The sequence below is a fragment of the Filicampus tigris genome, chromosome 7 (assembly GCF_054856515.1).
Source record: "Filicampus tigris isolate MCC_2025a chromosome 7, RoL_Ftig_1.0, whole genome shotgun sequence".
Lineage (NCBI taxonomy): Eukaryota > Metazoa > Chordata > Actinopteri > Syngnathiformes > Syngnathidae > Filicampus > Filicampus tigris.
In genome coordinates this window covers 13222032-13238839 of record NC_141223.1, presented here as the reverse complement: position 1 = coordinate 13238839, position 16808 = coordinate 13222032, and the positions used below count along the sequence as shown (strand labels likewise).

Genomic DNA, 16808 nt, shown 5'->3' with positions numbered 1-16808 from the left:
TCTGATCAGTTTTTATTATTAGTGTGAGCTTACGCACAGACTCTAATCGACTGTTTTCTCGCGGGAGAGGAGAGTGGCGGCACAAAAGAGAGAGCCAGAAAAGAGCCAGAGCTCGAATGTCCCCGCGTACACTGCGGTCTCGTGTTTGGGAACATTCTGGTTTTCATGTTCCCCATTGCCGATGGGGAAAGGTGCACGCGTGGATAAGTCCGAAAGTTGTGTGCCGACATTGCTACATGTGATCGGCGGCTATGTTGCAGCTAGCACGTCTAACATGCACGGCATCATCCGACTGTGAATGTTTCTTAGACGAGGACGGTTTTCCAGGAACACGCCGTCAGACGTAGTTTAACTATTAATTATAGTTTTTATTAAGCCAAGTACAACTGCTAGCGCTCTTCTAATTTACAAAGTTAAGAGATCTTTATTGTGTATTTTTTATTCTGGTGTAATTGCTTAGAATATCACCCGAATGGTTCGCTTTTATTTGTTTTTTCTAAAAAAATTACCATTTTCTTGTCATCTTTTCAAAATAAACATATCTATTTTTTAAAAATCATTTTTTTGTACCGAAAATATACAGAACCGAAGTTTCCAAAAAACCGAACCGAACCGAAATGTGATTTAGCGTTCCGTTACACCCCTACTTTTTAGCAAAATTATTGCGTTAAAAGAACTCAAAATGCAAAGTATGGGTCCAGAGTGTACCTTTGCCTGTCGCCTAATGTCAGCTGGCACAGGCTGCAGATTACCTGTGAATCTAAGAGGAAAATGCAGGAAAGAAAATGGAGGCATGGGCTTCATGACTTTCCCCCCACTTGAAAAAAAAAAAATTAGCCAGTGGTGAGTTTTATTATAGTTGGACCAACTATCTATCCATCCATTATCCTAACCGCTTATCCTCACAAGGGTGTGCTGGAGCCTATCCCTGCTGTCATCGGGCAGTAGCTGGACCAACTAATCAGCCGGCAATTTAATTGTCTCTTTTAAAATCGGCAAAACCATTTTTTTCCCAACTTTTGCCAAATGTTTTTTTTTTTTAATGTACATCACAACGAGTCAAAGATATTGACATTCAAACACTCCCCCCCCCCCCCAAAAAAAAGATTGTTGGCACAATTTTGTTGTGTACTGAAGTTGAAGTAAATTGAGTGGGTTATTTTTGTTTGTTTGTTTAAATAATGTTGGTGGCATCTGGATGGCTCAGTTGGTAACACTACTGGCTTTGGACAGGTGCATCAGTGTCCCGAAGCAAGACTCTTTATGCTGATTCAGGGCCTGCCGATGGGTTGCGTCAGGAAGGGCATCCGGTGTAAAAAAAAAATTGTGCCAATCATATTGTGAATGTTTGTAATAAAGTTAGAATTATATACAGGAGCGATTAATCACCCACTAATCAATTATCATATTAATCGTAATTATTTTTGATAATCGATTAAACCTTTATACACCTTGTTAAATTTGAAATGGTACAAATCCTCAGAATTTCAGCCTCTCAACTGTAAATATTCACAGATTTCTGTCGTCCTCCATTAAAGCAGGCTGGTCATATTTGTGCTTTTTCAAAATAAGACATTACAACAACGTCGCTTTTACTTTGGAAAACAATAATCACGTTTTTTTGCGGATTTTCTGACGGATGTTACGGAACAAGCCCGTGGCTGAATATTAATGAATACACTTTTGTGTATTTTATGCACTGCCAGTTCGAAATGATGTCCTGTTTTTTAATAAAGGCGTGGAAATGTAATCATTGTTTAAATCCTCTTCATACATTTATCGACAAATAATTGACAGAATAATCGATTATTAGAATAATTGTTAGTTGCAGCCCTAGTATTATTTGTACGCACAACTATACTGATAACCCGGTAACCCCTTTCTTGGTATCATCAATAAGGGTAGTATTTACTTTTTGTATCAAAAACGTAACCCAACGAGGCTGTGACTGTTTAAGATGTGCCGTATCCAGTATCCGCCTTTGGAGTAGCTTGAATGATGTCTGACAATGAATTGATGGCGAGAAATTCATCTGCGATTCATCACATACGTCCCTCCCACCCGACATTGGCGGATGTTGAAACGCGCCGAGGTGACCCCTGCGTGTCCTTAATGAGTCGGAATTTAGCAGCGTGCACACACACATGCTGGTCACCATTCATCCGTTTGACCTGGCTGTTTACAAAAGCTCCCGGCTAATGAAGGGTTGTCGGATTGTGTCCCGTCAATCAGATTAGGCCAGTGGGAAAAAAAAACGGCTCGCTGTGGTCTCAAAAGGAGATTTCCAGGTGCACACAAAATAAAAAATATGTTTTTCTAAATTGGTGATTGAACTAAGTGGCACAGTGGGGAGAGTGGAGTCTATAACTGTTTGCATGGGTGGAGTTTTCTTTCTTTTGGTATTTACGTACACGGCGCAGGTAAAAAGGGGTGTTTGTACTGTTGTGGGACTGAACACACTCACTTACCGGCCAATGAAAGCAGCTCCACTCAGTCCATTTAAATTCAGCGCAGGAGAGGCTTTGATATTGCGGAAGCAGAAATAGACTCGCTGGAGTCCATGCAGAAGATCGAAGCACGCAAAGTACATTTAACAGACAGTAATCTGTGCCGCAACCAGTGGGGTGCTTTTTAAAATATCTTATAGATAATAATAATAATGTGTTCAATGAATTAATTTCTGCAATGATGCCAACACGTCGGCGCAGCTCAGAATCTGTTTGCCTGCATCTCGATCAAATGAACCAAAATCACATAACACCGCCTGCACCACAACTTAGACCTCCTTTCACCTGGCCTCAAATCTAGTCGACTTTCTGTCACCACATTGTCAGGTGCACCTGACCTAAATAGAAAACGCCCTCAGTCCGGCAGAACGCCCAGCATGGCGCAGCGTGGTCTGCCAAATTCCCAAACACGCTAAACTAGACTTGCCCTTGCACCAAAATGAAAATGCAGCATTTTTTACGCCGAGCGCACCATGTGCCGTCTACAAAAATAGGGCCACAGGTGGCCCAAGAAAGTGTGATGAATCTGTGTTTTTTTTGAAGGTCTGACCTTTGACAAGATGTCTTACACAGATGTTGCTGAGCTGACCTGAAAGGTTGTTACTTTGGTGTTGTTAAAACTTTGTCCGTTTAACCCTTTATACACAACTTACAAATGCGCATCAATTCTGGGAAATGAATGCCTGAGTCGCGTGTTTTATTTTTGTACGAAAAGCGCGTATGCGATGGAAAAAAATCCTTGAAAATCAAATGATAAAAGGAGGACATTCGAAATTTAGGTTTAGGTGCACCTCGCTTCTAAGTAATGTGTGGGAATTCAATACACGAATCCACCTCTGCAATCATCCAATGGGTGAGCAGCAGATATTGCTGTGATATTTTGTTATTGTTATGTTACCCCGTGACACGGTTGTTGTTGTAAGTCCAGTCTTCATTTACTCTGCCGTTCCCACTGCGTTGCCTCACACCCGCCGAGTGTGCGGAGTGAGTCATCAAGTCGCACGCATCGACATGAACTTTGAACCCCAGCAGCAGCTCCAACGTCTTGAATTGGATTCGTCATAGAGGTGGGGGGAAAAATCAATATTGTTATGTAATATAATCATATCATAACAGTGACTAGTTGAACCAACCAAGGGTCCTTGCTTAGTAGCGACAAGACTGGCCTTCCTATCCTTTGGCTACTTCTGCTTGTGTGCTTTCAAACATGTGAGAGTGTCATCTGAATGTGGAAAACCACGACTCACTCTAAAATGGATGCTACTTGATCTAGCTAGCATCTTTCTAATACCCACGTGTCCCTACATTTAAAATTGAAACGCAAAAATAAATCCACTTAAAGCTTCCGGTGGCTGGAAAATAGCCCACTGCGTCTTTGCTGAGCTTTTTCGCAACAGGATCACTCTAGCCACTAGCTAGCTTGTGCGCTAACAGGCTTCCGAGCCTTCACTTGGCCATCCGACAGGCAGCGGTGAATTCAAATAACAAAGCCAAGTTGTTCTGTAACTTATGGCATCCAGTGAAGGTGCATTTTTGGGGTGCACAAAGGCGCTCAAGTTCTTATCTAGCATCATGGAGCGCCATTTTAGCATCACCCAACCCCCCCCCCCCCAAAAAAACAGGAAAACTCCGCAATTCAGTATGATGTAGTTCTCGGTCTTTGCAAGTTTTCAGCAATTATCTTCAAACATGTTTATTCAGAAACAAATCTCTGAATTCACTTTTCAGTGTCTGTCAAAATTAAATGTTTGTTTTTGTTAAGCGTTGCAACAGTCTCAGCTTGCATCTGTGGTTTTCAACATAGAGAAACAGACCTTGTATGTTTGAAAAAGACAGAAAAGATAGATGTAAACCCTTCAAATACTACATCCATTTGTTGTTGGACCAATACGGTTCCTCTTCAAACTCCCTTAAAATTAGTAGAAGATTGTTGAATATTAAATCGTGATGGTTAGAGAGTTGAAAAGAAACATTGTGCTAATTTGACGTTAGCTACCTTGGCCATTTTGTCATCGGCGCTGTAAATCTATCATTAATGGGTTTGTGCTTTGATATTATTGAGAATTGCAATTCTCACTGAGGTCATATTGGTGTCACTTTGCAGCAGCGTCAACAACATTCATAAAATATTCCAGTTGAGCTCAACACGTCTCTGGCGTGTTAGGAGGTTACTACAGTGCACAGCGCGCCAGAGACTCCATTACGATTTGACACGGTGGATCATTTACAGCGGTGGTCCCCAACCCTTTTTGCACCAGGGACCATTCTCACGCAACGCCATATTCTAATTGACTGACAAAAACAAATTAAAAACAAATCAATACAAATATAACTCACCATCATGCTGAATGTAGGTACTCTAATTAATGGGAGCCCTGCACTTGTTTCTTTTCAACAAACCATCTTGGGGTAATAAGAGACGACACATGAAGTGTGTTACTTATGTCCTGCCTACTCTAGTACTACTGAAATTTTGTTTTGGTCGCCATAATTGCAGAAAATTCTACTTTACAAAGAAAGGATTTTAGAAAAGGAAGCAAGTGTTGAGGTCTTCATTGCCTCATTTGTGAGCCTGCCATGTATATTACGCAAAGCTGACTTTTTTTTAAAGGATTGCTGACATTGACTTTTTAATGCAGCTTTGTTTTTCTTGGAAGTTTGAGGCTCTTCTTTTTCTGTCTCATCAATTGGTCGTCACCCTTCTTGAAGAAACTCCGTGAACACAATTGTTTTGAGTTTTTTTTCTTGCTGTGTTTGCTAGCTTGTGGGCTATCTTTTTATTAGCAAACCATATGACTAAGATTAGCACTTTGACGTGTGTGGAGAGTGTGGCTGCAAAATTGAAGGAATTTACACAAGGATTTTACAAAATGGGAGGTTGTCTTTTAATAGGGAACTTAGATATAGTGGGGACAGCATATTTTAGCATATTACTGACAAACAACAAGATTTCATGCAAGTATGGTAGGACCTTAACTTAAGAATGCCCCGACTTACATTTTTTTTCGAGTTACTAGCTAGTTAACAGAGATTTATTGGGAATTTTCCATCCTATTGCGACCCAAGTAAAAAGACACAGGCAGATGCACCTGATTTTTCTAAATAAAACTCAGACTGATGCTCAGCAAAACATTTTTAGGCCAGTCCATTGTGCGGCCCATTACGAAACGGCCCACGAACTGGCGCTGGCCTGGTGGTCTGGAACCGCAGATTCACAGCCCACCTCAGCATCACGGCGACAGACGCCTCTTTTGCGCTTCTTTATTTTCATGGACGCTCCTCCATTCAGGGAAGCGTCATTGTGGCGGCTCGACGAGGGGGGCGCTCGGCCTCCGCCAAGGGACTCGCCGTAGACGGTGTGAAAGTGTGGGAAAAGCAGCGTGGCATTCACAGCGGCGGCAGGGGTGGTGGCGGGGCCTCCCGCGCCTCCACACAGGGGGGCTATCGCACATTGTCTACTCAGTTTACTCGCAGAGGGGACGGAGCGATTGCGTCTGGAGTTAAGTGACACCACGCTTTTGATTAGGATTCTTGTTTTTTGTTATGTGAAGTAAACGTGGCAGCTCAGTGGAATAATGATTGACACGTCTGCCTGACATTTTTTCTAATTGAAGGCTAAATTATCTGTAGTTGTGAATGTGAGTGTGAATGGTTGCCTGTCTGTATTGCACCTTGAGACTGACCTTGAGCGTGTACCCTGCCTCTTGCCCAAAGTCAACAGGGTAGGCTTCAACTCACCTGCAACCCTATTCGCAGTATTAGTGTATAAGTATTCAGTTTTCACGGGAAAAAAAATGAAAATCACTGGACCTCATTTAAGCAAACATCAAATCATACCACGTTTTGGGGGGGGTTTAGACGGGTTTTGACAGCAGTTGTTTCCCTTAAGCGATTTCTACTGCACAGTTTCTTCCCGTTTCGCTCGATAGGTCTCCCTCTAGATCACCTTCTGTGACTTTTATGTGTTCCTTCTACCACTGTTGTTGATCATTTTCAGTCCATCTGTGCCATTTGGCAGCAAGAAGAATTGAGTGTAGCTAGGGCTGCTCGATTAAGCGATTTTGAACCGTTAACTGAATTTTCTGGATAAAACGATGTTAATGTTTAAATCAGCATGTTCTATTTTGTTATTTTTGGTGTATCTAAGCCACCGTAGTTTCCTCTGCATTTCCGCTTCCTCCCACGAGCGCGCAGTCCGAAACAACGACAACATCCATGGCTATATCGGCAATTCTGCTATTTGCTCAGGCAAGTGAGCGTTTAGTTAATAAATCGGGCAAAAATAGATCTGTAGTGTAGTGTGTGCCCCGCATGTACAATACAACCCGTGAGCAAGTAACTCAACGCCTGAAAGTCGGCCCTTTTTTTCTCCTCTACAACGGACCTCTGGTCCAGTGGGACTATGCATCCGTACTTAAGCTTGACAGTGCATTGTATTATTGAGTGACAGGTTTGCACTAATCATTGATTTATGTTTAAGTAAGACCAGGGAGAAAGTTGAAAGGCTAGTCACTAGCTGGTTGGCAAAATGACTTGCTGACAGACTGTTTGGTTTACAGACTTGACTGTCTACATTCTCTCATGTTGATGATTTCATTTCAGATGGTATATGCACTTTCTTCTTACATGGTTTAATTAAGAACAGATCTGAAATCTATTGTGTAAGTAAAATGCTGTTAATCCCAATGGATTGTTATGTGTGCATTAAGTTAAATTGACTGGCATTTTGAGTTCAAAGAAAGAAAAATTAAGTTTAAATAAAAAAACATTTAAAATACTTGATTTTTCATTATTTTTTATTTTATAAAGAAACCGTAATCGTAAAATCGGGTTTGAGAGAAAATAATCAGGATTTTCTTATTAGGCAAAATCGACCATCCCTAAGTGGAGCTATAGACTACTTACTATATGTTAGCTTTTCATACTAGCTGATGACTTGCTAGTTGGCGTATTTAGCTAGTTCTTGTCTTCCTGATTTTGCTCGTAGGATTCAATGACCAACATTTTTCTTTCTAAAGGACTTTTCCTCAGCTAATCTCTGACCAATGTCATGCATTTGTCCATTTGTTTTTCACCATTCTGACAAGAAGGAGCACCTAAGTGAAGAGTTAGACTGCTGTTAGTGTTAGCTTCTCATGCTAGCCACCTGCTGTTTTATTTTGGAAATTTTCTACTCCTTATTTTTTTATCCCCATTTGCTTAAGTCCTGAATTTATTTTTATATTTACATTTATGTGTGTTAGTGCTTCAACTGCCACAGTCAAATTCCTTTTGTGTTTTGGCCAATAAAGATGATTCTGGTTGATTGGGCTCTCAGCCGGTATCACCCAATTTTTTGAGAACAAAAGACTTTAATTTGGGTCATCTGTGATGGTTGTTAAGCCTTTGCAGTCTCATCTGTTTGAGGTCTGCGTTTGGCTGGCAACCAATTCAAGGTGTCCCCCGCCTACTGCTCGAAGACAGCTGGGATAGGCTCCAGCACGCCCCGCGACCCTTGTGAGGATAAGCGGTATAGATAATGGATGGATGGATGGATCTGTTTGAGGTGCTAGACAAGAAGGAGCATTGAAAGAACAGCTAGACTGCCTTATGCTCTTGACTTGTGATCACAAGGTAGAGTGTCAACTTTTTGTGAACAATTTAGTTTAATGTGGATCCTCTGTGACTGTTGTTGAGTTTATCTGTTTGTGTCGTAGACTACGTTAGCTGCTAGCATTAGCCGCCGGCTGGCCTAGGCTCCTGCTTGTTGCTTGTTATCAAATAGTAGCGTGTGGTTATTTTGTCAAGTAGTGACAGTTTTCCTGATGCTTATTGGTCGTTAAAGATCCTTCATTAATGTCATCACGTGCATATGCATTCTTATTTTGAAATCCAAGTTGTAAACAAATCGCCATTTAAACGAATCACCATTTCCACCCCCTCCCCCCAATGCCACCCCGCCAAGAGTTTGTCCACTGGCGCCGCTTTTGGCGGGCTAGCTCGTCTCCGAGTGAGACAACTGAGTCACGACGACGGACAGTTCTGCCAGGTGGGACCTGCTCACAGGAGCTCTCTGGCTGGATGTCATCCCGGGCAGGAACAGGAATGAACACATGTCACAAAAAAATGGCAGAACTGTGTGCAGGCCTGTTTTCTCTCAAATGTCCTATGTTGTTTCCAGAGGTGGCAAAAGTAATCACACTCTGTATTTCTTATTTCACTCTGTAAAAATGAAGACTTGGGTAAAACTAAAGACCGGTAAAACTAGATGTATGTAAAAAAGTGCAGTCTGTGAAATGTGCGTAAGTACAAAAGTACAAATGAATTTTTAGAGTCAGTTATATAATTGACAATACCTATTTTGATAACTTGACACTAGAGATAGACCGATATGTTTTTTTTTTTCAGGGCCGATACCGATTATTAGTGGTCAAGGAAGCCAATAACCAATATTTGGAGCCGATATTCATTTTCAGTAAAAAGGAAAATATTCGCATCAAAATCTAAAAAAAATAAAACTCTTAATTTTGTTGAAACGTCTTTAGGCATATCGTCGCTGTCATGTGAAAAACACTTATCTACATTTTTTTCATTTTCTTATTTTTACATGAATCATGTTTCTGCATTACAGACATCGCATTAAAGTGAAAATTAAAAAGGTTTCCAAAATTGGAGAGTTTTTTTCTTCAGATTTGCATAGTGTTGATTTTTTAAAAGTTATTATGACTATACGTTTTTGACAATATGTTTATTATTATTATAATTATATACATTTTTGTTATAAAATTCAAACAAACAGTCTTTTTTATGTCGTGTAGTCATCCACTGCGTTTGTAAAAATAATAATAAGTCAGATAACTCAAGTAAAGTCAGATAACTCAAGTAAAGTACAGATACCTGAAAATTCTTCTTGAGTACAGAAACAAAGTTTTTGTATTTTCTACCACTGGTTGTTTTTGAATAATTACCTTGGAAGTGAAATGTACACACCCATGTATGCTGGCTGTACCTTCTCAGTGTTGCTGCATCCCGTGTGTTGCTGCACAAATATTTACTGCGCTTTGATGTCTGCACATAGATCGATACAGCTGCGGTGTTCCCTCTGTACACGATGCACTCACGACCCGGCATTCCTCACTCCACTCGCGGTAAACATTCACTCCCACGCCTCAAAACATACTGGAGACAAACATGGCGGTCCGAGGTGGTTCATGGCCCGCTGGTCGTTAACACGCACCCGCTGACTTCACTCGGTCATGCGTTGCTACGGCGAAAAAAAACGAGGTCGGGTATGTTTGTTACAACTGCTTATTTTCAATTAGTTAACTTAAAGATCATGGTTTGGTTCACGTTGATACACAAAACGCAAAAATAAAACATCTGCTTAACTAGGAACAAATGTAACTACATTTATAATGAAACCATGACATTTTCTAACTAGACGCTACGCTATATTGTTTGTTTACGGGCCTAGCGTGTGGCTAGAATGCGTTCATTTAGGCCTGCCGCACGCCGAACCCGACTGAACCTTCATGGAGAGATAATTATAAAAATAACAATATACTGCATGGGCTCAAAAGCCTGTGTTTAAAAAATTACATGGAGGGCTTGATTGATCTTGAGAAGGTATTTTATGACCCGTTGCCTGGCAACCAGTCCAGGGTGTACTTGAAGTCAGATGGCATAGGTTACAGTTTGTCGCCATTCTAATGAGGACAAAGGCATTAGGAAATAGAAGGATGGGTGTCACTTTGGGAGTATAACTTCTCTTAAATGAATAAAATAAACAAAACGGACTAAATCAAAATCAATTCATTGTTTGAGGGGTGAGTATGTATGTTTCATTTTTGTCAGTGAATGGCAAGCCGTTGAGTCTTGAATCCAGACGCTATCGATTGTGAGGCATGCATGCTAATAACTACAGCACAGTCTTGCCCAACAGGTGAAGGCAACATTTCTCTGCCTACTTGTGTCCACATCGTGTACAATTCCCACCAATGCCAGCTTTAACCTAAGAATGAAGGCATTCTAGTCTCCAGCGCAAAGCTGATTTGGTCATCGACGTTCCGAAACAAGCTCACAGTCTGAATGTGTATAAGTGGGACGATGGGGGGGGGGGGGGTCAGGGATTGGATAGAACAGCAGCGCTCCTGTTTCTCCCGCTTCAGCACAGACACGCACACGCACACATACACTCACGTCACCCCCGAAAGCGGTGGAGGAGTCCAAGCTTGGCATGGCCCCAGTACAGAAGGGGCAGCTGTGTTTCTCAGGCGAGGAGCTGGAGGAGCTCAGCCCATTTCCTGCCTTTTCCATGCCTTGTCCATTCCTTACCAATAGCAGACCACACTTTGTGCCCCGACCCCCCAGGCCCACCACCACCACCACCACCACCTTTGTCCCACCGTTTGTAGAATGGAAGGAGAAAATGAAGCGGCAGTGAGCAGTTGAGACTGTTTGCCACTTGTTAGGAGTTGCATAAGAAGACGTTTACTGGAATCAAGGAGCCGCAGGCCAAAGTCTGGTGCCACTGGTTAGTCAGCGGAACTGTGAGGCACTGTGTTAGAGGTGGAGTGTGTGCGCATGTGTGTGTTTGGGTGTGCGTGCGTGTGCGAGTGCATAACCTGGGCCTCATAATTAAAGCCCTGCTGCTGGCGGATGCACAGACACGATGGCAGACAGACACCGAGCAGACACAGGGAACATTCCAACACATCGGTCTTTCTTTGTTTATTTGCCCTTTTTTTCACTTCATCGTGGCTTCATATTCTTGCTTTTTCCTTTATTCGGCCTCCTCAAGTTTGAAATCACTCTGATCACCTGCAGCAGCCTTGCGTGATAACATTTCTGGCTGTCATGATGACAGTAGTCTAATCTGAATTGTCATTTGTTAGTAATCCACTTCTTAAAGACAATAACGAAATGTCTTCGTTTCTCATAAAAGTTACAAATATTAACTATAAATATTTTGGCTGGTGGCGGGCAGTGGTGGTGAGCACGTCTACCTCAAAGTTTGCAAGTTTGCAGTTTGCATGTTCTTCCTGTGCTTGCGTTGGATTTCTCCTGGTAATCAGGATTCCTCCCACATTCTATAAGCACGCATGTTTAAAATGTGTGTTTTTCGGTCCTGTGATCGGCATGTCGACCGGTACAGCGTGTACCTATATTCTGTCCGTCGCAGCACTGAAACACTCACTACGCACTTTGATACTGAGCTTGAACGCATTAAACAAGGACCAGTGCCTAGTTGGGGTCCATTTGATAAACTAATGTCAACAGTAAGTAGTTTTAATTAAAGTTGACCTATTATTTTACCATTTATGACACGGGGTGCTCGGTTTCTTTAGCTAGCTAGCGAGCTAACTAAGTAGGTAGGTAGATAGATAGATATTAGATCGATTTTTTAAAATGCTTGAAGCAAGTGAAATGTTCTTACAGAAAAACTGCCTGGTCAGAAGAAATATCTTCAGCGTTGTTTTGAGATTTTTAGTCTTAGTCAGATTGTCCTTTGCAGTGTAAAGTCAAGACTCCAATTGGAAAACATTTACAAGTAAACAAAACATATACTGTACATTTGTACTGTAAGAATGCTAGTTCCAAGCTAACTGTCTTTTTTTCTGAGTATAAATTCATCTATAATTCAATTATTCCCCAAGCAATTATCATCAAGTGCCGGTCAGACCAGAACATCTATGTCTGTCATCACAGCCAAGGAGTACATTATTCCCCAAATGCGTGTGAAATGCCACGCAGCTGACTGACAAACACCATCATCGTGTTCGCCGTGATGTCACCACACCCGTCCAGTGTTTTGGGATTGAGCAACAAGCAGAAATGAGAATTAATCCTGCCAGCGATTTCACAACCTGGTGTTTTCTCCTCCCTGGAATCCCCTCTCCCAAACGCTCTCACCATCAGCAAGCAAAGTTCGGCTTTGGGAGTGGAGGAGGCAGGAAATCAGCTTGGTGGGAGCCAAGGATTTCTGAAGTGGGAGTTTTTTTCATCTGCGCTAATAAACGTGAATAGATGGTCATTTAGTGTTTATCCAGATGACATTATGTTAAGATTGGCTTTTTGGAGGTGAAAAGTTGTGGGAACTACTCTAATTCCCCTGACTGATAGTAGAAGTATAAGGGGCTACCTGTACCTGACAAATGTATAGTTCCTATGGTGGTTAAGTCTCAATGTGTCATAGTTGATTACTGTCCTGCGCGAATGCAGTAGTTCACTCCTAACTACGGTAAGTTTGCGTATGAAAAACACATTTAAGCCATCAATAAAAACAGTCAAATGAAAGCAATTAAGTTTGCCAAAACCGATATTGAGGCGTAAATTTAGCCCCACCAACCCACAAATTCTTATTTTAGCCTTCAAGGAAACTCCCATACCTAACTTGCTGCTTTCTTTTTTACTCATTACTTTATTTGAATACCAAATGAAAAATAAAACACATATTACTAAGAACAGCTGTCCATCCATTTTCGATAGAATTTGTCTGCTTTATGGTAATGGTAAGCCTGAGCCTATCCCAGGAAACTTTGGCCTGGACTGGTTATCAGTCAAATGCGGGGCAGACTAAGAATATAGTGGCACAACCTTTGTTGAAAAAAATAATAATAATAATTTATTCAATAGCAACGCCAAGTGCTTGTTAAAAACTGTTTGAGTTTATTGCCGCTCCCAGTTGAGGTTAACTGTAAAACTAAGCACAAAACAAATAATTACATGTTGTGTATTTAACCAAACAACATTAACTTTGTTTGACAAAAGTCTGCTAAGTTAATGCTAACACACACTGTAAAAAGCCACAGATGGCTTGGCATCGATGGGGCATTATCATAAAGCTGTGAAGAACGTACATTTGACTACCAGTGGTGGAAACACATGCAGACAGAGAATACAACAATACGCACAAGCATATATATTCTTTATCCCCAAAGGAAAATAATGAATATTATTGCAGTTTATGAGAAGGACTACTGTATTTCATCATCAAATCTACGTGTTGTAAATCAGTATGGATTACACCTCCCTGTTGATACCCATTGAATTTTTATGATACAGTATTGCGGAGTGTTTTTCTCATTTTTCTTTTTGTCTGTGTTTCTTGGGGCACTGTAACGGATTGAACTCATAGGGTACCACCGTATTTCAGATTTTCTTAATCTTAAAACAAACCAAAAAAGTTCCTCAATATGAAGCATGCGATGGCCACGGATTGGATTTGTGTTCCCTTTTAAAAAGGAGTTTTACGGTCCAAAGTGGAATCCAGCGCTTGTTAAAACTGTTTACAAATGGTAGCCGCTAGCTCTGCATGAGTGATGCTTTTATTCACATGGAAAGAATCCGTGAAACCTGCCTGCAAAGTGACTCTTTAAATCGGCGAACCTGCGTTTTCCATCCAGCTCTCACAAGCGGCGCGATACACGACCTGCCAAAGGTGAGCTTGTAAAATCATTCCGCCGTCACAGCAATCCATTCGGCGCTCCGTTACAAAATAGCGCCGTGGTCAGGTACACATCTATTTGGGATGAGTCACATAGTTTTCCCCGAGCGAGGCTTTGGTAATGGAGCACATGAGCAACTGTTTTGGTGCCGGCTGTGGCCTGACCTCTGGCGTAATACGATGCTGGAATCTCATCTCGTCATAGAGGAAGAGCTCTTGTGTGGTTCTCTGGTTGGGTTTGTTCACACAGGAGAATCACTGGCTCCCATCAGCACCCTCTCGTATGTATATGTGTGGGTGGCGCCAAACACACAGGGAGCAGGGTAACACTTTAACGGGACCGCCGACTGCTGAGGGCCTCAAAACCACAGGCATTACCCAGACCCACATTGTTGTTCAACGCCCGCCCTGAAGCTATTATACTTGGAGCCTGTCAGACTGGGCCAGCATTTAGCGCACACACGCACGCAATCATACGTGCTTACCGGCGATTGATTGAAGTATGTGATATGTCGCCACGACACAAAGATTGGAGCCTCTGCCAAGGGACAATTCAGCTCTCAACAATCCCGTTAGTAGCAGTAAATCATTATCTGGCTTGTGTTGGGATGGCACTTTGTAAATAGCATGACATCATAGCAGCGTGACACACTAACCCGCCGGGGAATTCAAGACAGATGAAAAAGAAAGACACATAGAAAACATAAGAAACAAATGGAGGACATCTTGGATTTGATGTCCTTTTTTGACATGTGTCTCTTCGTTGTAACAGATTCCATTCCCATTGGCTCAAACGTTTGAAATGTTTTCTTCAACCAGTCTAATCTCCAAGTCATGGATACCAGAAGCTCCGTATACTTGTGTATCCCAGCCGTATTTTCAGAAATAGGCAGATTTTCTTTGTGTTGTTATTTCAGTCTTGATGGATGGGCAGTCACTCCACAGGTTTTCTGCACAAACGATGTAATGCGTCCATTTTAATGTCAACTTTAAGACCAAGACACTCACAGTGTCTGAGGAGAGTTATCTACAAAGTTCCCATCCCCAATTTTTCCCTGCGACACTGCAACTTGCATCCGGTAGCTGACAGGAAGTGCGTGCGCATGGTGTTGCCGCTTCACGGGCCGTGATGTCATCACCATCCCAGAAGTGACATGTGACACCAGACTCTTCTTCCTCATCTCTTTTTTTTCTTTTTTTTTGGGTATTGCGTTCTTCCTCTTTGTTATGATCCCATGAAGGGAGCATTCTGCTGGAACTCATTCAGATCTCAAGGTGTTGTGCTTTTGGGCAGAGTGTATTCGCTGGAAATGTAACGCTAGTTGTGTGGAGGTGTGGAGCTCAGTCACTGCAATTGACAGACCCTCCAGCACAAAACAGATCATTTGGGTCAAATAAAAAATAAAAAAAAAATGGAGGTATATACATTTTCTGAACAAGCCAAAAAATGTTTTCCATTGATGCCAATGAAATTAATTAATATTTGGTGATGATTTAAAAATCAGGAGAAAAGTGCGTCAAATTTCAATCAAATTTGGTGAAACATAAATACAAAATGAAAACACTTGCAAGGAGTATGAAAAGACGGTCACACAGACTCATGGACTCCAGCTCTTGACTCACTCACTTGGATCACATCCAACACACGAATACTACAGTATGTACAGTAATTTCACTTTATAAAACCAGTTTATTTCTTTACGCTCCCTTTTTATTATGTTTCATTGTTCTTATACAATACACTTTTTGTCTTCATTGATATTGAAATAATGATTAATAAAAATGATTATTCATGGGTTTCAAAACTTGGTATTCATTCAACTATGAAAATTCATCTTTAAATATACAGTTACTTTAACAAGGAATGGATTAAAATAATAGCAATAAAAATAACTTAATGAAAACAAATACCTGCCGTACGCACCTTCGCCTCTTACGGGCAGTGTGGTGGGACTCATGCATGGAGATACACACTTAGATTAAGATAAAAAGTCGAAGAAGAAGGTTGTGATTGAGCTTTCACATACGACGAAGAATTTATTTTTAAATACTGTATTTTTTTAAAAAGCAATTTTCTATATACAAAACTATGTTATTTTTTAAGAAGGTATTCCACAGTTATTTTACCGGTTACTTGGCAGTTAAGGCTCATCCATTCCCCCAAACGTCCTATATTTATATAATTTTCCAAAGTTTTCCTGAACTGTAGTCACATTTATTTTTATGAGTTATTTTTTTGAACAAAACTGCTTGTAAGAGGTATTTAATTCTCATTTTGTTCACAAAACTAGGCTGTTTTTTTGTATTGTATTTCATTGTCATTTTTACAAATGCTTTTGTCACTTGAGATATCCACTCAAAATTCATCAAAAGCACATTTATTCAGATCCAGATAGGATGAAGCAATCGTCACTGCAGCATCTGCAAGGATTGTAGTCAGATGTAAAGCCCATGAGTTCTCCACCCTTTCCTCGTCCCGTGAAACCTTTGTACTCTTTGTATATTTGATTACACCGCATACATGTGGTGAGGTTGTAGAGGATTCTGTACGTCTCCCTGAATTTGAGCGAATATGCACCCCAATTCACAACACCTAATGACCAAAAAAAAAAAAACAACAACAACCGTGATATATAAATATACACACACATACATACACAAACACAGGTTGCCGACCCCTGGTCTAGCCAGTGAAAGTGTGCTTCCTTGCGGAATGAGTCCTCCTTGACAATCGTCCAGAACCTAGTGCAGGACAGGACCAGGATAGCACATTCACCATCTTGTAGGACAACATGGATGAAGATTTTACATAAAATCTCCTCTGGTAGCTATGAACATACAGGTTTAATTATAAACTAGCTGGTCTTCATCATTAG

General features: G+C 41.2%; 1 protein-coding gene across 1 annotated transcript in view; it reads left to right on the top strand.

Annotated features, from left to right (window-relative positions):
* The window catches only part of foxo1a (forkhead box O1 a), a 40409-nt gene that overhangs the window by 1367 nt on the left and 22234 nt on the right, over positions 1–16808 (top strand). The gene's annotated exons all lie outside the window — the stretch shown is intronic.